The sequence below is a fragment of the Balearica regulorum genome, chromosome 3 (genome assembly GCF_011004875.1).
Source record: "Balearica regulorum gibbericeps isolate bBalReg1 chromosome 3, bBalReg1.pri, whole genome shotgun sequence".
Lineage (NCBI taxonomy): Eukaryota > Metazoa > Chordata > Aves > Gruiformes > Gruidae > Balearica > Balearica regulorum.
Window position 1 is genome coordinate 26,791,995 of NC_046186.1, and position 20,536 is coordinate 26,812,530.

The 20,536-nt window shown below is 38.3% G+C and overlaps 1 protein-coding gene across 12 annotated transcripts in view; it reads left to right on the plus strand.

Annotated features, from left to right (window-relative positions):
- The window catches only part of MLIP (muscular LMNA interacting protein), a 180,276-nt gene that overhangs the window by 80,665 nt on the left and 79,075 nt on the right, over positions 1–20,536 (plus strand). Inside the window, exon 1 of one of the 12 annotated variants that reach the window (XM_075747368.1) lies at positions 11,017–11,168. The exons of the other annotated variants lie outside the window; for them this stretch is intronic. The gene's annotated coding sequence lies outside the window, so the exon portion shown is untranslated. Of the gene's footprint in view, positions 1–11,016; positions 11,169–20,536 lie in introns of those variants that run through there. 12 annotated transcript variants of the gene reach the window in all.

The following is a 20,536-nucleotide window of genomic DNA, read 5'->3' on the forward strand; positions in this document are numbered from 1 at the left end:
CTCAGATGAGTTTTACCTCTTTCATGAATTCCTCCTCAGACACTTCAGACTTTTATGTCTTTCTTAACCCATAGGAATCATTCTGTCCAACAGCACAAATTTAGCTCTTTATCAAATTTGCCCCATCATTACTTTGATGTTTTCTCCTAGGAAAAGTGGTGTCAGATTTAATTTTTTTGCTTACTATATCTAGACAGTATATTTTGCCAGTATATCTAGACAGCTTTAAAGAAAAAAGAAGGGGCTTGCAATGTTTTTTAGCATCCTGAATTGCTGCTCTGCAGCAGAGTATTCTACAGGAATGGTGCGATATGGTATATTGTGTTTTATATGGGATTATATGTCAACACATAGCATAGAAGATAAAAAGGCTGAATTTGACCACTAGGTGATCACTAGCTTAAAGATGATCACTACCTTAAAGGTGATGACTAGCTTAACCCAGATCTCATCAGATATTCTCATCTGTGCTAATGAACAAAGTTTTGGTTTTTTGTTTTGCGATTATCCCTCCCAAAGGAGTTAATATTATGGTGATTTTGTGGTTAGAAAGTAATTTGCTACTTTCTTTCTGTATTATGTTTGATGTATAGTTTAGGACTTGCCTAGAAATCATGGGGACTGAATCAAAGAGTACAATATCATTAGCATTTCCTTTCTGAGTGCCATGTAATTTGGCAGTTTTGAGGTTATTTTGTTTAATTTCAAGTTTTGTTTCATTACTGTACTTATTGCATGGATCAAGTATATTTTCTGGAAATGCTTTTAGAGAATTAAGGTTCAATAAGGTGCCGTAATATTTATACATATTTACAAATCTATAAACATGAAATTGATTCTGTTTGGAGATAACAGATAGACAGATCCCTGAGGCTATTGCCTTTAGACCATTGGTATTCTGTATCACTAGGAATGAACTTGGCTGGCTGTCATCAAAAAACTTCACTTCCATAACAGGCAGAGAAATGTAATTGCTTTTGCAGTAGTGCATACAGTAAGCTCAAGGGCTCTCAGTCTGTTTTATTACAGTTGCAGTTGACTGATGGAGATTAACCTTATGCTAATCGCTGTAAATGTAAAACCTGGTCTTAGATGGTGCTTAGTACAAAGACTACTGATGTAATTCCTTCATACAAACTTAGTAAGTTATTTTTTTAGTGATGAAGCAGCCATTTTAGAATCTGACAAATCAATACATTACTTCTGACCACCTGTAATACTTATGGTGCACTTTCAACCACCACAAGACATGCTGCTCCTGATTTTTGACAACATAGAGAAAATACCTTACAAGTTGACTGCATTTAAACTCTTTAAAACATCAACTTCTTGAGATAAAATATTGTTAGCACCTTTATCAGCAATTCTTCAAATTTTTTAGCACCTATCATGTGTCTTACTTAAGGAAATGGATAGTCATTCAAAAAATAATAATAAAAAAGGTTGTTGTTCTGGAGTCTCGTGTAAAGAGTAGGCTATAATGTATATTAGACATTTAGTGCCAAATGTTGCACAGTAATAACGTCTGACTTTGCTTACAGTGTAGTCTCCTGTGTATGATTTGGGGGAATCTTAACCAGGATTTGACTAGGTTTCCGTTAGAAGATCCCACTACAATAATTTCATAGTTAAAGGAGAATTAGTATGTAAGTAGAGAGAAATCACAGTACAGAACACAACCTAAGTCCACTCTACGTTTTTTTTTTTTTTTTCTCATTAGAGAAAGCAAGAACAACAGATCTCCCTTTGACCTCGCACATTTTCATTAAAGTACTTTGGACAATATTGGAGGACATGCTCTTTCTTCACTGAAATCAATAGTGAAAATCTCAGAGGCACCTCTGGTCCCAGCATTTCTGTCCCACCTCTCCCTCTCTCAGGACTCATTCATTTATTTAAGCAGATACATCGTTATGTTGGCAGCCTTCTGTCTGAGTGACACACAAACATGCTGGTTAGTGACCATGACATGAGCATCCGCTACCACCACTGCAGGCAATGTTCAAGTAGAGACAAGATACCAAGGACAACTTCCAAGTTGTTAGAGATTTATGGGCTTGTCTTTCCTGAAGGTGATACCTAGGCACAGAAAAGTTGCTGTTATTCATATTAGGTTTTTTTTAAGGGATATTTCTATTTTTATTTTGTGAAAGCTGTCACAGCTGGAAAATGGTAGTTAGGCCAGAATGATGGTACAAATGGATTTCTTTGTCTCCTTTACTAACAATGAAAAATGCAACATGTCTCTTGCATACTTCTGCTGGGGTTCTTTAAGTCTTATAAAAACTTCACTGGGAGTAAATCTGTAAAAAGATTTCAAGGTCTTGTGCAGACAATAACATATTTCTATTATACTGCCATTATTATATTAATAGGTGCTATATGCAGCACTATGAAGCTGAGGTATTTTCCTAATATAAAAATGATTTGAATGTCCAACTCTGATCATTGTCAGTCTTATAATATATACATGTGGAGGACTCTTAGTTTGCTTGTAATGCTTGAAGGTTTATTATTTATTCATCAGCTTCTTAAATTAGCCTCAATATCTCAGCTTTCTGTAGCAGAGCATGTTGATTAGTGTTTTCTAGAAAGATTTGACATGTTAGGTTGATGTTGGCAGAGATGGGTGGGTAGCATATGTAGTGCGTTCTCACTATACATTTTAGGTGTTGACAGTGACAGAAGCAAGCTGACATTAATGCATCTTGATAAGTGATACTGCTATTACTAGTGTCGCTTTTATCATCAACTACTCAAAACATTGACCTAGGACTTTGATTGGATGTTATAATAAATTTGGCATGTATTAACATATATATCACGTTGACTTCTTCATAACGTATTCCTTGACAGGAGTATGATTATTGTATATTGCTTCAGTTCACTTGTTAGCATTGCCCTTAACATCTCCCTCAGAAGGCAATAATCTGATATTTATTTTTGTGCTTTTTTTTTTTTTAAATGATAGAGATAGCATTTATTGGCTTGGATATGAAATGCCTTGTTGGTAACATTTTCTTATGAGAGATTGTCATACAATTAATTTCATTGCCAGCAATTCAAGATGTGAACAGATTCAATGCCATTCAAGGCTTTTTCTTCTTTCAAAGAGTACAAACCCATTTTGGGTGTTTCCATCAAAATCAAACCTCTGGAAAACCATACATTTTCTGTTGAAAATGGAATTCTCTTATTACTGGTGTAATGACTGATGTATCTTTAAAATGTGCTAATTGTTTGTTTGCAATTTAGACTTAGAGGATGCTAACTTCTCAATGTGGATGACCGGTATCAAAATAGTAGGTTGATTTAACAGGGATGTTCTGGAAAAGGTGTTCTGCAAACTGCATGACACTCCAAAGCACAGGAATTTGAGGGGAATATAGCTGGCATGGACTCTGAATGCATGGTGGGAATCTGAGCTCTGAGGGTTGAACTTGCAGAAGTCCATGATGACTTACCACTCTGGATCTCATTGGAATTCATTTGGCCATAGATTTTTAACTTATTTTCACCATGTAGGTACTGTGGAAGGATAAAGTAAACGTGGGACTTTCTCTAGAGCATAAACAGTCCAGGAGCGCAAGAAATTTGAACAGAAAAATCTTTTGTGAGAACTGAGAGGTGCTTGCTGGGACCTGTGAGTCATTCGGGGTAGAACTGCAATGGCGCTTAGCCCAGCGTTGCCTTTGCAGCATTAACCTTCAGGTGCTTCGGGGTCTCTTGCAATCCCCGGGCAGTGCTGTACGTATGCTCCCTCCATAGCCTGTGGGGCCATGTTTCAAGGAAAGGACGCAAGCGCCTCCCACCGTGCTTTGCACCATCTGGGTGGGAGCCACTTCGGTGTGGAGGACGAGTCATTTGGTTAGCGCAGCGCTCTACTATACATATTAAGTGACGTGTTACACGATTAGCTTGGGCTTTGCGTGGCTGCTGACCCAGACTGGCTCAGGTCTCCCAAGCTCAGGAGCTTAAGCAGGGGTCACTTGGGTCTGCTGCAGCAGTCACCCAAAAAAGTTATCACCCCAAAGTCATGATAAGGAGCTGCCTCGGGGAGCCATGAGGAAAATCCAGCTGTAGAAAAGAGCCTAAACCCTGGCCTTGTGAGCATCTGACGCTGGGTCACAGGGAAGCTGGTTGCCTTGTTCGGCATTCTCAGCTGTGACTCTTTCCAAATTTAGGCCTCTCAACTAGATATTGGTTTCTTATGAGAATAAGGCTATAAAAACTGCCATGCTGGGTCAATCGGAGTCCCGTCTTCTCTCAGGCTGTGGCTGGTAGCTGATGCCTAGAGAAAAGTGTGAGAAAGGGGCAAGCATTGTGAATTGAACTCGGATCTCTTCGTTTGCAGGAGGATTACAATGCTTTATCATTAGGCACAGAGTATGAGTGAGTTTCTCCTAATGAAAGTCTTTCATGTTGTTTAACTAATTGAATATTTAGGGGGACCTCAATTGTCCTGTTCATTCCCATGTCCTGATGATCAGCTAGTCCTTAGCTGTTTCTGCATTGCCCTAAATATTATTTACATTGATGTTTTTGTACAATTTCTCTGTATTTTTAAATAAATCCATCTGTGCTACTTCATACTAAATTAGGGGTTTTTTTTGTATTTTAACATTTTTTGTTTCTAAATGTTCTTATTACGGGCTTTTTTTTTTCTTTTTCTTGAATGTTTCAGTTTTCCTCGGAATTATCTGCTTTAAATGGTTCTTAAAATATTCTTAATTCTGAACAGTATTTAGTTGACTGTTTGAAAATCTTTTACATTTGATGGCAAGAACTAACAGCAAACTAACATTTGGTGGCTTTTCTGTGCGCTCTCTTTTGCTGCCACATGAGCACACTGCATTCTTTGCTCTCACCTTTGCATGCTCAGAAATGTTGTGCATTTATTTTATTTTCGATTTCATCTTTCAATAGTCATGTTGTTATTTTATAATGAAAGCCAAAAAAAGTCTATGCATTGAACCAGCACTGATTAGGCTCCCATAAGGTCTGTGTTTGATAACTTGGTTAGTAGACATTGTGCAGCTGCTGCAAAATTGTGAACTTAATCTGAATAGAGAAGAAACATGAAGCCTTACCAGAGAGCTTATTTTGCCAATCTGGTGCTATGAGGAATACAGTGTACGAAAATTCTTACCCAGAATATACTTTCTAAGTCTGTATTTGTATACTAGATGTTTTAAAGCGTTGACAAACAGCAGAAGAAAGCTAAATATATTAGAAGTGATGCAGAATGCAGTGCTGCTAAGAAATCTGGCAAAAGACTTATTTGTGATGTTTCAGGCTTGTTTTACCAGATATGAGAGGTCACGTGATTTCAAGTTCTTGATTAACACATTCAAAGTAGTTATCCCTTGTTAGTGGAGACACATTCTCATGCTGCCCAAGGAAGAAGTGATGGTGGGCTATTTAAATAAACCTATTTACTTCATGGTGATTCTTTTATTTTGCAGTTGCAGATGTCCAGCAGCCCATAGATGGTTAGTTCACTATCTGTACCTCTGCTGACAGATGATAACTTTTTAAAATAGACTCACAGTCATGTGCATATGCTCCAAAAGAGATAAGCTGAGTTTGGATGAGAAAAGCAACTTCCGAAGTGTGCCACTTAGGTAATTATGAGGGCTGAAACAAGCTGATCATTCAGAATTTGATTTTTTGACATGATATGGCATAATTCTTGTGGGGCTGTGCCTTTAATTAGTCATCATGGGATGAAGTATATTTTTAAATAGGCAGGTGTGCACATATCACAGCATATTTTATTTTTGTTTTTACAGGATCTCAAAAACTTCATAAAAACTGGCTCAAAATCTAAATTTTTTCCCAGGTAACCATTAAAAACTCCAGAGTTTCATGTGAGCAAGGTCTAATTTCTTTTAATAGGACAAGTGTATAGTCTGCTGACATAGCTATTTGCAAAAGCAAATCCCAAATTCTTGACACTTCACCTCCACCCACGTAGCATTCTCCTGACTTTCATTTTACAAACACACACACAGAGACACCCAATTTCTACAGAAAGCACACCAAAAGCCTCTAAATCCCGAATGCTCTAATGAATGTTCGAGGTTCTAGTAAACCAGAGGGAAAGTGCAATGAATAAGTAGATTGTGTCCTATGAAGCAGACAAGGAGCTCTGAAGCAGACCTGGTTATGTTTTTGCAGCAGAAATTGTCTGTATAAGCCTTTTTTGCTGTCAAATTCTTCCAAGAACTGCACTGGGCCAGTGCAGCCTTAAAACTTGTGTTTATTTATCATTAATAAGAAGCCAAACAAAAATGTCTGCCAATTACTTCACATCTCTCTGTGACCATATGTGTTTCTCAAATGCTTTATTTTGGAAGAAGAATAAAGGCTGATGACAACCCGTTAGTCCAGACCCTGCACCTGCAGCCTTCTGGCTGGTTTGTGAACTTCAGGTGCTGCAGTGCGTCTCAGCTGCTCTCTGGAGAAAGGCAGGTGCCAGTGAGTGCTGCAGAACAAGAGGTGTCCTCTCAACCTTCCCTGAAGCTCCTTGTTTGCTCCTCAAATCCTTCACCCAAGGTCTTAGCTTCAGGTTTTATGTGCTGATTGCTTCCCCAACCCTGGGAGATCATATCACCATTATAAGGTTCAATGGCTGCGTTTAACATTTCTGGCTAGGGAAAAACTTTATCTGCAGGAAAGTTTCAACCTTTGGCAATTTGTTTTCTGATGCTAATGGAGGAAGACATCTTTCAAACCTTATGCTGAAAAACACATCTGAGAAAGAGACATCTGAAAATAGCCTGGTAGCTGGGGCATTCATCGGCCCTGTAGGAAACTTGGGGTGAGTTTCCATCTTGTCCTTCAGAGAGAGGCATATTCAAAAGCAGTTCTGCCTCTCCATCCTGGTGTTTCCACTAGTCAGTTCATCCTGGATTCAAGGAACCTTCCAGATGAAAAGTGAGTAAAAGCAAATATATTCTGTTAAAAGATTTTGTTCAAGCAAACTGACTTTTTAATGTGGAAGAAAATACTTAAATGAAAAATTCCTGGTCCACTTCAGAACTGCAAAGGAGATGAGATTTCCTATGTAAAATGTCAATAGAGAGTCAGCTGAGGCAATACTATATGCAACAAACACAGCCTTTGACTTCTTTTACTGAAATTAAAGGCAACCTTTTAAATTAATGAAATTTTACCAGTATATTGGGTAATTTCCTACAAGGATCTTTTCTAGGAAGCAGAGGAAAAATAAGTGCTTGGTACAAGAGAGCTTTTGAGTCACTTCCAAGAATAACTTTTTCCCTTAACTTTCAAACTTTTTTCTCCATGCCAATTTCTGGCTAGTTAACAAACAAGACCTAATAGGCAGCAAAGATGCAAAATCAGACACTGGAGCTGTAAGACACATATTGCATGAGGTAATTGCTTTTTTTGGTAAAAGTACACTTCTTTTAGAAGCCAGAGAATGAGCATTTCAGAGAAGAGGACTGATCCTACAGTCACATCTGCCTTGTGCTTTTCTTGAGTGCCTGAGCTCTCCCACTGACCTGTAGTCTCTGCTGTAATCAAAACATCAGCTGGATAATGTTGGCAAGGCTGAGCTCCTAATCACCGATTTTCCTGAGGAAAAAACTGTAGTCAGTAGGAACATAAAATCTAACACCATGAATAAGACAGAATTTGACAGAAATAGTACAAGAATGCCCTTTTCTTAAAAACTAAGTTAAGACAATTTTAAAATAACCTGAAGCTTTAGTACGAAGCGTGCATAAATGTAATTAGATTGGATTGCCAATACATTGCTGTTAAGATGTCCTTAATGCATGATTTACAGTTTTAGGGTTTTTAATTTTTTTTTTTTGTTAGTTTGAGACTAGATAGGCTTCTGCATTATGTAAACCTACAAAGTTGTTCAGAAGACATTGATTATAAGCTTTCAGATTGCATGATGCCTCATGCATACATATGTGAAAGCTTTATTAAAAATGCTTATGATTTCTTAATATTGTTCACATTACTTATATAATCTCTGGAATAAAGAATCCTAGCAAGAGTTATTTGCTGAAACATAAGAAGGACTTTTATCAAGTCCAAATCTGTTATTATCTGTAAATCTTCTAACTTGTCAAAACACTAGGTGAAAAAGTAGTACATGAGTTATAGGGTCTTTCCCATTGAATTTAAATGAGGGAAATATATTTGATGTCTGGTTTAATGATCCCTGCTAGTGGAAGTTAAAACTTTGACTAATATCTCAAAACAACAAACTGGTAACTGAAACACTTTAAGTTTTTTAACTTTTATATTAACCTCCTAATTTATATAATTTGAATTGCAGTCTTCATTTCTACCTGAAACATGTTTTTCAGGAGATTGATGAAAAATAGAAAGCAGTTTCTGTTGGTAGTGGTAGCAAATTATGCATATATAATAATATTTTCCGGAGCTTTGAAGTTGACTCTAACTCAAAGTTGAGTCTCTTTTTGAAATAATGTACATTGTTATAATTGGGAGCATGCTGATAAATGGTACTGCTCTATTACTAGAAATGACAGAAATAATGTTTAATTGACATCCAAGATATATTTCTTCCCTTTTCAAAGCTAAGACCAAGTTCAGAAATCACATCCATTTTCACTAATTTTTCAAAATTTGACTTATTGCAAGTAACTCAGCACAGAACAATCTAAAGCGATAAAAAAAATTAGCAGTTGTTCTGAAGTCTTGCAGGATGCTCCTCAATCCAGACATTTTAGAGTATTGCAGTAAGAAAGCAACGTGCTCCCTATGTCTGGCAGCTCTGCTCTTACAGGACTGCAGAGTCATCTGCCACTAAGGCAAAAGGAGCAAAAGTCCTTTTAAGAGGCTACAGAATTTTGGAATATAAACCTTATAATTTGAAGCAGACGGTATGTGTCTTTAGCTAATACAAAAACATAGCACAACATAACCTTGACTTAAGAACACTCTTAACATAATCAAAATGCTAAATTGCTGGACAGGAGGAGAGAAAGAATACATCCCATGTGGCACGTTAGTTATATCCCTTAATGCGCAACTTGAAGGTAACCTATTCTCCCTGGTGATGAAGGTAGTTTAAGGATCTATATGGAATATACTGGAATTACTAACAGGGTCAGTCTTGATTGCACTGAGTTTATTTTGGGGTAGGTTATTTTGTAGCCCATAAGAAATACGGGCTTTGAAATATTTTAAGGTGATAAAAATGTTTATATAATCTCTGAAATTGTACTTCTGGCAATAAACTAACACAATTGCTTCTTTAATCTAAAACTAGGATTATTACACCCATGCCTTCCTCCAGTTGCTTAGAATGAAGATGCAACATGAAAGTACAAATACATAGGAATCAACTACCGAATCCACATTCTTTGTTTCTACGTGCAAAAGAGTTTTATACTGCATTGTCACCTGTAGTCTTATACTGGGAAATTCTGAAGAAAATCTTGGTAGGAAGTAAATGACAACATGCAGATTTTTGTTCATTAAAATTAAGTCACCTGCCCTTTTTATAATACTGTCCTTTAATAATTACTGCCCTTTTGGTTAGTTCATAGTATCTAGAGAGATGGTGTTATTTACACATTTTCAGCTGAAAGTCTAAAGTATTCTTTATAACCTTGACAGGGTTTTGTTTAAATTTGGAAGATTCTTCTTTATAAGCCTGCTATTAGTAGCATACTTGGTCGTGAAGCCAAACCTAAACATACTGTGTTTTCTCACTTTTCCAGAAGTCTGCTTCAGATGTTGTAAACTCTGTTTGCCATAACTTAAAGGTAGATAGCAAACTGGAAGTGGAGAGGACGGTGACCAAGAGAAACCTACGTGATAAGAGATTAGGAAGGACAACATGAAGGAAGGAAGGAATCACTGATCAGTAGATGTGTTAACTGAGACTGAAATATAAAACCAAGAGTATAAATCTAGAAAGAAGGAAAATCTGATTTTGAAAGTAAACAATATCATTTATATCTCTGTTCTGGCAGGAATATGAATTGTAGCGCAAAAACATAACTTGACTTAGGTAAAGATGGCCATCTGAATGCGAGAGTCCCAGTTATGAAGAGCTGCTTGGCTGGACTCAGATGGGAGCTTTGATAGATGCCATATGTCATCCCTAGGTACAGAAACCTGAGAGGTGAGAGTTGTCCTAAGTTAAGGCTGGCACGTGCTAACTATGTGTGCTACCTTCACCAAAACTAGTCGAATAATGTCATGTGGATGTAGGATACCTGGGAATATATGGTGAAGAAGTTGCAGTTACCCATGGACTGTCAGAATATTTTAGTAGAGACAAGGTTATAGGCACTTAGTCAGGGCTGCACAGGAAGCCTGAGGCAAAGTATAGATTTCAGTTTGTAGGCTGCCCAGATTTGTTGGCTAAAGAAATTACGCACGTTCTTGGTACAAAATGTACAATCTGCTATGGAAAATCTACTCCTATTCTTTCTCCTACACTCTAAAATATCTGAGGAATGGTACATGACTGTATTTAGCTGTGTGATTATGCCAGAGTGCAACTCAAAATGTTTTGGGTTTTTTTTTATGAGACAAAGTCAAGTTTGTAAAATGACAATTCTTCACACAAACGCTTTTGTTGGAAAAAATAAAAATAAAATGACTTAATTGGGACAAGTGTAGCTATTCTTCCAAATAGATAAAGTTGTATGAAAATGACCTTGGCACTGTAAAGACGCAGTATTCTTGACATCTGGGAAAGCTCAAGTTAAATGTTTAAAGACAGCCGCTTTTTAATTATTAATTTAATTATTATTTTAAATTATTAGCACAGAGAAGAAAATGAGATCCTAAGTTTGTCATCCTGCCCTCCTGTGAACGTGCAGAAGAAGCCAACAGCCCTTCAGCTTTACCTTTTCGTTTGTTAGTAGCTGAGTGCCAGAATAATTAGTCTTTGTAGCCAGCATTCTTCTGGGCCCACACAAGGCCTACTCAGAAAATAGTTTGTTAAAAGGACCTCTGAAAATCCTTGCTGAGAGGGGAAAAAATATGACCTCTTCTTCAGTTTCATCACACACATTTCTTCACTGCCTTTTTAAGTTCATTTTTAATTTATCTTCCAACTGTGCTCTACATGCTATGGACAGCAGCCTGGGGAAAGAGACATCCAAATTATCAATCCACTGAGTTTTATTAGCAGAGGACAGGTAAGAATTTGTTAATGGGCTCGTATTGATTATTTGTTAAATCCCTTGTGCAGATGACTGTAGAGGGTGGTGCGGCTTCTCATGGGAAGCCTATTCCTGATTATACAGGATGAAATAATCCATTTTGTAATGATTAAAATACCAACTGCCTCCTCCTATGGTTGGTTTAAAAGCTGAAAATTTCCAAAATACTCTGTATATTCCTAATGTACCATCAATGAGAACTCTGTTCCCTTCCTTATGGAAAGGAGCTGAGGGATTTGGGCTACCTGGTATTGTAAGACTTTCACTGGGTGTGATAAGACTTTCACTGCTGTCTGCTGGAATGGCAGCAGAAAAAAATGAATGACAGCAGAAACTAGAAGTCCTCGGTCTGCTCATACAGAGAATGGATAAAGACTAAGATTTTAATTTGCACTTCATGTAAGCATCTCTCTCTATTTTTTTTTTTAAATATCTTTTTCTGATTGATCAAAAACCTCACAAATCCAGATGCCAGATGGCTTTTTGGATCTTGAAAATCTTATCTGAGAGTATGTCATGATCAATTAGTGAGGTAACTCTAAAATGTGAAAGATATGCTATTATCTGTCATTGATATGTGGGTGCCAGGTGTATAGTCTTTCAAAATTTAAGCTGTACAGCTCTATGTGTTTCTTTACATCCTTTGGATCCCTGCTCCAAAAATACAGCTCCTTAACAAGACAAATGCCCAGACACAAGATGTAGCAGTTTGGGAAAGGAGGTATTTATTGAAAATGTCATGCTTCAGAGATTTAAAAGAAATAAAACTGAAAGTTTTATAATAATAACAATGGAAGAGTCCAAACACAGGAGACAACTTGATAGAATCTGTGCTGCTAAGAGGAAATCACATCAACCTTTTCTTTCCACCTGTCAGATCAATTATTTTTAAATGAAAAGTTGCTTTCCAGTTAAACCAAACTCAGCCAAAATGTTTTAACACTCAACCCCCCTTACTTTTTACAATTTTAAAAAATGAGAGTATCTTTAAAAAACAAACCTGAAAAAGCTATCAAAAAATTAAATATACTTTTAACATAGTTGAGCTGAGAACAGACAGAAGTAATAACAGAGGGAAGTGAGAGGAAAGAGACACTTTTAGGGAACAAGAAACAGTCAAAATGAACTAGGAGAGAGCTGTCAGTGGAGAGCATATGCATACAGTACCTACAGGATGCGTGTGAGTAACAGCATCTCCCTGCTTTTTGGTGTTCCGGTGAGAGCAGGTGGGGCCAGGTGTTCGTATCTGGAGGCAGCAGGTGACGAGGGGACCTGTTAGCCTGGGGCAGAGAGAACGGGCGTATTCAGGTGGCTGAAGCCTCTGGGCAGGGAGGGACCTCCCCGTGTTTGAAACTGTCTTGTGTCCTCTCCTGGGAAGAGGTGGTTTTCTTTGCTGAAAGTGCTGGAAGTGAGAATGAATTTGAGCCTGAACCTGTGGTTCTTCAGGTTTGAGGAGAGGGGTTTTTTTTTTTTTTTTTAGAGTAAGTGCTACAATACCAGGTGACTGTGGTATGACAGGCCATAGTTGTTCATTTCTTGCTGTTGGATTTGGATGATAGGGGTGTTCACACTCTCTGTCAGAGTGTTTTGGATAGAGTTAAACCTGGGAAAACAGAGAGACTGCCGGTACAATTGTCTACGCTGAAATACTGCTGAAGTGCTCTTGCTAACAGCAGGTTCACAGTGAAGCACCAAGAGCCCCAACATCCAGCACATCCTCATCAGAGTCCATGATGGATTTCACACACAACTGTTAACCTGGAGCTGTTTAAAACATAACTCAGCTGCCAAAGTGAGTTCTCCTTCAGTTGTGTGTAAACAAAGCAGGAAGGCATTTCTTCAAAAATGGACAGAAAAGTTGCACGAGTGGCAAACGCTCAATCTCATCTGCTGCATCTAAATCACTACCAAGCCTCAAGGGTGTGATGAAGACCAGATACCTTGTGCAACTTTTGTGAGCTAGAGAAATACACACAGAGTTGCAAAAAATCTGTAGTTAATCTAATTGAAGTATTAGCAGTCTAATCACAGAGTTATAATGTTGTTAATTCCCTTTTCCTTGGCAGGGGGTCAAGTTGGAGGAGGCACTCATCACAACTAATATTTATCAGAACACTTTTTATTAGCCAAGCTATTATCATTAATAGAATGAGGCTGTTCTTATTAACAGCGGATAACTATTCACATGGCACGTTTAGTTACTCATGGAGGTCTCTCGTACACTCATGCACTAACTCATAGCTACCCAGCTGGAGCCACAGTTGGGAGGGCAACCCTTTGTGCAGAAGCAGAAGGTTGTATTGCTATGCCTTTGGCTTCTAGGTGAGGGATCAGAAAGTTATGTTAGAGGCCTCTTGTTTCTTTGTATGTGTGTATAATCCAGCAGTCTTTGTCCATGTGTAGCAGCTATGGCCTTCTCAGATGGGGTCCAACTTGTTCACTGCTGATTCCAATGTGTCCTGGTGGCTTTGTGCAGATTGGGTTGACTCTTGGTATTCTGAATTTATAATTTCTTGTGTATTCAAGAGGACCACTAATGTCCTGAATTTATCAGGTTGGGAGGGACTTTCATACACTACTTCTCATACTTACCGACTCTTCAATCTACTGTTTTCTCTTAGCACCTCCTCATTGTACTGTTCACAAAAATGCACACAAATTCACACATACTCGGGCCTTATATGATGATTGCTAGTCCTGCTACAGTGCTACTCTCACTTAAAGTCCAAATGGGCCAATTATTACAGCTCATTCCCAATAATTATACAGTTAGAACTGACCTAGACAAACTTGCTTATTTCTACCTCTTCTTTTTTTTTTTTTTTTCCTATGTATTTTTATGGAAGCTGCCAGCATCTGCAGTTGTTTGTAGGAACGTGTATGATGTTGATGGTGGGGCTTACTGTCCCTGCAATTTTAGCCAACTTGGAGTTATTTTTATATCTTTGCTAACAGTTTGCTTGTTCGTTCTTCATTGGCCAGCAAATTCTACATTATATCGAAATTCTGCTGTGTTCGATATGTTTTACATATCCTGGATACTGGTTCTTTGCTTCCACTGTTATCCTTAATACCAACACACAGGGCTGCATTCCTGTAGTGAGCAATAACTGATTATTAATGATTTGTGCTTGTAGCCCTGGGGCCCCTATCCTATGCTTGCACTGTCAAGGTTCCTGCTATTATCTTGTGCTTGTACTTTTGGAGGCATCTGTTAAAATTCCTTTGTTTTCTTCAGCAGCCTTCAAGCTGTGGTTTCCTGATAACATGACGTATGTTTTATTAACACATATATATCCTTTTTCTGGAGTCAATCAATAGTTAGTTTGCTGTACAAAAATAATGGTCCGTTAGAAGACACATGCAGGGATACATATAGACACAGATGTGATGCTGGGCACCACTTACTCCCAAAATGTATTGCTTGCAACGATATCACTGGCGTGTTACCTGTGTTGGGTTTGTGTGGAAACTTGCTTTGCAACGCTTCACGGAAAGGAGAACTGCTGAGGCTTGATCCTCCTGCAGTGGTGAGGATGAGACCACCAGTGCTCAGCGGCATGGTGGGGAAATCTTACCATGTGTGAGCCTCAGCTGCATGGCGAGGGAGCTGGTCTGGCTGAAATCCCTCCAGCCCTCAACCACTCAGACGTCTCAAGAAACCAAAGGGCAGATGGCTGATGCATGCTACTGTAAAATTGAAGTGTCTTGCTAGCATCATCCCACAAGACTGATCTCTCAGCTCTGACAGATGTAAGCAGAGATTTATTTCTATTCCCACTGCTTGATTTGAAAATTACACCTGCTTACTGATAGATGCAGCTTCTGGGAAAAGAAAATAAGGGGACATTCATTAGATTGTGCTCCAAGTCTGCTGTGAGGACAACAGCAGCATCCTGGGACTCTGTTGCAGGCCTGAAATGCCAAGGAACTTTTACAGGAAAAAAAGAATAAATTCAGGTTAACTTTCAATTTCTCACTGAATAATTGAGACGGAGTTATTCAAAAAAGGACTGGAAAATTTGGATCTGTTGTGCCTTGCTGCTGTTATGTGACTGAGCAGCCTGCAGCCTTTTTCTTGGGCAGAAGTATCACGGCATTGTGTAAGCATATATTATGTGTATCAGTATGTGTGCATGTCTCTGTGTATACACTAGTATGGATACTCTACATATGAACTCGTAAGTCCTATAACCTTGTAAGCACATAAGTTTAGATGCAAATATTTTTATGTATCTACAGGCACTGGACTTGGTCTGAAGTCTCCCATTTCCCAGGGAGTCTCCTGACCATTAATGTATTTGATAAGTGGTCTATGTGCATGCTAGACAGCACCAGGTTTGGGTTTTTTAATTTTATTGTATTTTTATTTTATTTTGCAATCAGCCTTCAAACTTTTCCTGTCTACTTTTGCCAATCCTTGACTGCCTTCTATGCAAGATTGGATGGCAAGCCTGGCCATACTACAAAAAAAACCCCACCCTGTGCAAAATCAGCAGCAGTATTTCTGTGTCATTTCTGATGGATCCACACAGTATAATGAATGCAGGACAGACAGAAGGAAATGGTGATTACCTGGAGGCAGTCTGGGTGTGGGACTGCCTAGCTGAAGGTTTGTGTACGGGCAATGGACTAGAGAAGCTTGGGATGTTACAATAGAGGTATTTGTACCTTGGAAGATGTTGCTTCCTAGGAGATTTAGGAGACTATTTAGGCAAATAAGGGCTTTAAGGATGCCAGCGATCCTAAAATATGATATCAAGACCCAGGTTACCTTAGGGTCTAATGTTTTATGACTGTTTAGTGAAACTCCATTTAATTAAATCAATAAAATGTAGCAGGCAAGGCATTTTACTCCCCCTTTGCAAAGGAGGAAATTAAAGGTTATCTGTTCTTACTTTCCACCATGCTTAGCTGCGTATGTGTAGACCAGTATGAAAGGGCAATTACAGTTGTATAGAGTTTGCTGGGCTGAAGAGCTAATTAAAATTATTGTTGAAAGCAACACTTCAGCTGAATGAGCTCTTGCATTTTGAATAATAAATTACAATTTTATACTATTATTCATTTGCTCTTTTTAGTGCTTTACACACATAATTTTCAAAAGATATTTGTCTGCATGTGCGTTTTGGTGCGTGTTGCTGTATTGAAAGAAGCAAAAGTGATTTGCTGAAGGTGATGCAGTGGGCACATCACAGAGCCAGGCGAACAGCTTGGGGAAGTTCCTGGACCACAGCTGTCGCTGGGAATTTTGGCACAAGCTTCAGCTGGGCTGTAATTTCATCCTGGACTTTTGGAGTGGATTTAGCTTTTCCCCTGAAGTTTCACAGATATAAAGTTGGTGTTCAGATGATCATCTGCTGCTGTTTGTAAAAGGTTTTAGATAAGCCGGAGCTCATATTACCCAATAATCAGCTAATCCTCATTAGGTTACTGTGATAGCTATAATAAGTCTGGATATGAAGATATGCTGAAGATTCTTAGATCTCATTAACTGGTAATTTTGTCTGTAGTAGACTAGCCTTTTTTCTCTGTCTCGAGGAGGAGACAATGTCTCTTTGTGGTTTGACTTTAGACTGAATGCAGAAAAGGAGTTTAAGGAGAGGTTACACAACCCGGGCCATGTTTTCGGATCGCCCCTCTGGCTGGCTGGGCGAGCGGCTTTAGCTGTGCTCTGTATGTTAGAGCTATATTTATCACGTAGGAATGGCAGGCATGTGAATTTGTGCTCTGACCAAAACAGTGTCAGTCAACATGTTTCTATGATACCATGCACATGCTTGTTATTTTGCTCTTATTTATGCATATGTTTCCTTTTCTGTCCTTTAAACAAATACATAAACAGCCTCAAAAGGAAGTGCGTGATCTTTCAAGAGTGAGGTTTTCTCAGGGTGTCGTTTTGTTAGCGAAAAGACTTAAATTAGCAAATCAGTTCAAGAAGTGGTAATGTGAACCAGCATATTCCATTTCATTTTAGCAATCTGTATTCCAGAAGGAAATCCTGGGAAGCAATCACTGACAATGGGACCTCAATTTAAATTACAAAATAGGCAGTATGCCGAATGCATATAGAACATGTGAGAGATTAAATAGAAGTGTTCATTTGTCTTCATAAGGTAACCGAGACAATAAAAATGTGCTCTACAAGTAAGGACTGTAGACGCTGTGGTAATGAAAACAATAATTAATATAATTTAAGTTACTATCCCCGGGGCAGTTGTAAATTGATGTGATTAATTATGCCACAAACCTGTTTGTAAATTGATGACATAGGAAGTCATGGAAGTCATCTAGAATAAGTTTCTCCTTTTGAAGCTATTCGGCAATGTATTATGCAGCAGCCTATAGCCCCCAATATACAGTCAAAGGTTATTTATGTTAAACTCTATAATTTATATTCTTCAAAGAACTAAGTAACATGAAAGGATGCAGTTAAAACCAATCGATTATTTCATTGTGCATAAAGTTGATTATATATTATAAACCAGAGTTCATTAGTATTAACTTGAATAGACAGCACATACGGTATTTTCCTGCCACTGTAACTCTATTGATTCAAATGAATTACAGCAGCAGGGAATGTATGGCATTGAATTCCTTCTGCTGTTACTATTGGGTCTAGAGAAAAGATGATAATCTGCATGGAAGTTTCATATATATATTAATATATATTTGAATTTTAAGGTTATTTCTCTATTATTTGCCTCTACATCTCAGAGTCACTTTTAATAGATGTAATTAAATGCTGAAAGTCCACCCTGTTCATTTCTTTCAGTTCTTCAAAGATAGAAACATCAGCCAGGGAGATATAGTAAATGAGATGAGTATATGAAAAAAAGGTGCAGAAATCCTTTCTCTAGCTTAAAAAAAAAAAGAAGTATGTAATGGTTCCTTCTGCTGCACATCGAACAATTAAAATTTAAATTTTAAAATGTCAAAGTATGTTTAGTTATTTTTTGAAAACTGTAAAATGAAAACAACCACTCAAAATACATTTTTAAACAAAATTTTTTTTCTCTTTTGTTTTCCCCAGTGGAAACATTTGGGTTTTCTGACCATTCTTGTGATATTTGCTCATTGTCTAGGTTTCTGTGATGCAGCCTAGGTTGCATGACCAGTTTTACCCACTAGAGGTTCCTGATTCCCACTCGCTCTGAGTGAACCTCAGTGGAGCGCATTCCTCTACCCTGCCTCACACAATATCTGACAACTTGAAACTGTCTGAAATGCAGTAATTCTATTTGCTGATTTCTACTTTCTAAACTTCAGGAAAAATAAGATACACTAGGGGAATATAAATAATACCATGCTTTAATGGCATCCTCCACCTGAAAAAATATTCTAGCTTGCACATCTTCATATGTATTTTCCAATCTTAGTTTTAGCTTGCAAGCAGTTTTGATCATTATTTCCACAATGTGTTTTGGCCAAATACAGCAAGGTTTTCTTCATGTATTCTTTATTTTTTCCACTAAAGCAATAAAATTGGAGAGACAGTACAGAATTAGGTGCTGGCAAGTTCTCCCTGTTACTTTGAAATGGTCTAGAGCCTCATAACTAAGCTTTTCATTTGTATTTCCTCATTATAAATTTGCAGATAAAGTACTGGGAGTTTAGCAATGTCAGCACATTTGATTGAAATTTTCTATTAATCTGTTTGTGTGGGGTCTTTCTATTTGCAGAAAGAAAAGAAACCTTTTCTTTCTCTCTTCCTTTTTCTTTTATAAGGAGTATTTTGTGCTCTGACCCAAGAATACTCACTGATACAAACCAACTGATGTCAAGTGTCAAACGAGAGCATGACAAGAGGGTGAGGTAGAGGGGGAAAACGTTAGTAAAGATGACCAAGGCAGTCAAAGTCACTAACTGCATTTCCTAATTAGAGAGAGAAGATGAAAGCACAGCTGCAGACCTGCAGGAAAGCAAAGGTCATCTCTAGCTGATTTCAGTGGAGACCCAGGTGCTGTGTAAGACTGTAATGGACAGTGTCAGCTGTACAGAAATCGCTAATGCCAATATGATGGCATTGCCTGTGTGCAGGTAATCCTGCTTCCTGAAGAGCACTTTTGGGTGCATCAGGTGCTTGGGTGGAGGCTGCATCCCTGGCTGCATTGTAGGGACTGGCGGCAGCTCGTTAGTGACTAACGTCCTTGAGTACTGATGTTACTCTGCTGACTTCTGTCAGGAGCAAGGACCAAGTGTTTAACGTGCCAGCTATTAATATTTTTAAATTGTGCTGCTGCTTTATGAAGAGCAGTGATCAGACTTGGGTACCTTGTCTGCTGAGAGAAGGACAGAGCTATGTTGTTTCTACCTCACACGAGATACCATCCAGAGCTCCTGACGTGGTGGAGCAGTTAGCAGCCACCCTTTTGCCACTGATTCAGGCTATTCATCAGGTGCTCGGGTGCTTGGCCACTTCTGTGAAGTGGAAGGGGGGGAAGTAGGAGACCACCTTGTCCTTCCACCTTTGCAGTGCACACCTCTAACTGAGTAGCAAGTCTGCGGTGTAACGTAACGTACTTAATGTGAGATCGTGAATAGAAAGGTCCGATTTCAGAACCGAGATGCCTGCCATTTATTCAGATTTTTCACTTTCAAATATCAAAACACCTTATTCTTTCAGAATTAGAGGTGGACACAAGGAAATTTATTCTGGGTGTGTCTGAGAGCATAGTTCTACTAAATTCTAGAGAAAACAGCAGTTGGCAGTGTTTGTATGAGTAACCTGCCTCTGTTTTGCTCAAGCCCTCCTGGAGACAGCTGTCAGTGGAAGTAACTAATATTTGCTTAGATTTTTTACAAACTGGAAATCCATGTCTATCGTTTTTAATGTTCTAGCCATGAGAAGGCTGACTCATGTGAATGTATTCCATAATCCCACTCTGTTCTGTAATTGCTATTTACTTATGGATGCAAATTACAAAGAAGCATAATGAGAGCCATAGCTCTCCAATTTGTTTCACTTTAAACAAGTAAACCAAAAAAAGAGTCAAAGCAATGGCCATGTTTTTCTCTATGATTCAATACAGTTCAAGGCTCTGCATATTAGAGTTCATTGAAAATACAATTAACTGGCATAAGCTTTAAATCAGATGATAAAACATGGGAAAATCTATACATTCCATAGTTTTGAATCAGAAAGAAGGATTTTCTATGCCAACAAGTAGTGGGAAAGTCAGCATATCAGGTTCAGTGGTTTGGGATGTGGTTCCCTCTATTTACCTTGCCAAAGATTTTGGAGTTCCTCTCCCTGATAACTGGCAAAGCAACTGAGAGCTTTACCATGGTTTGGACTTCTTTTTCCTGTCCATTATCTCCTGTGAAGGAGATGGAAATGATGG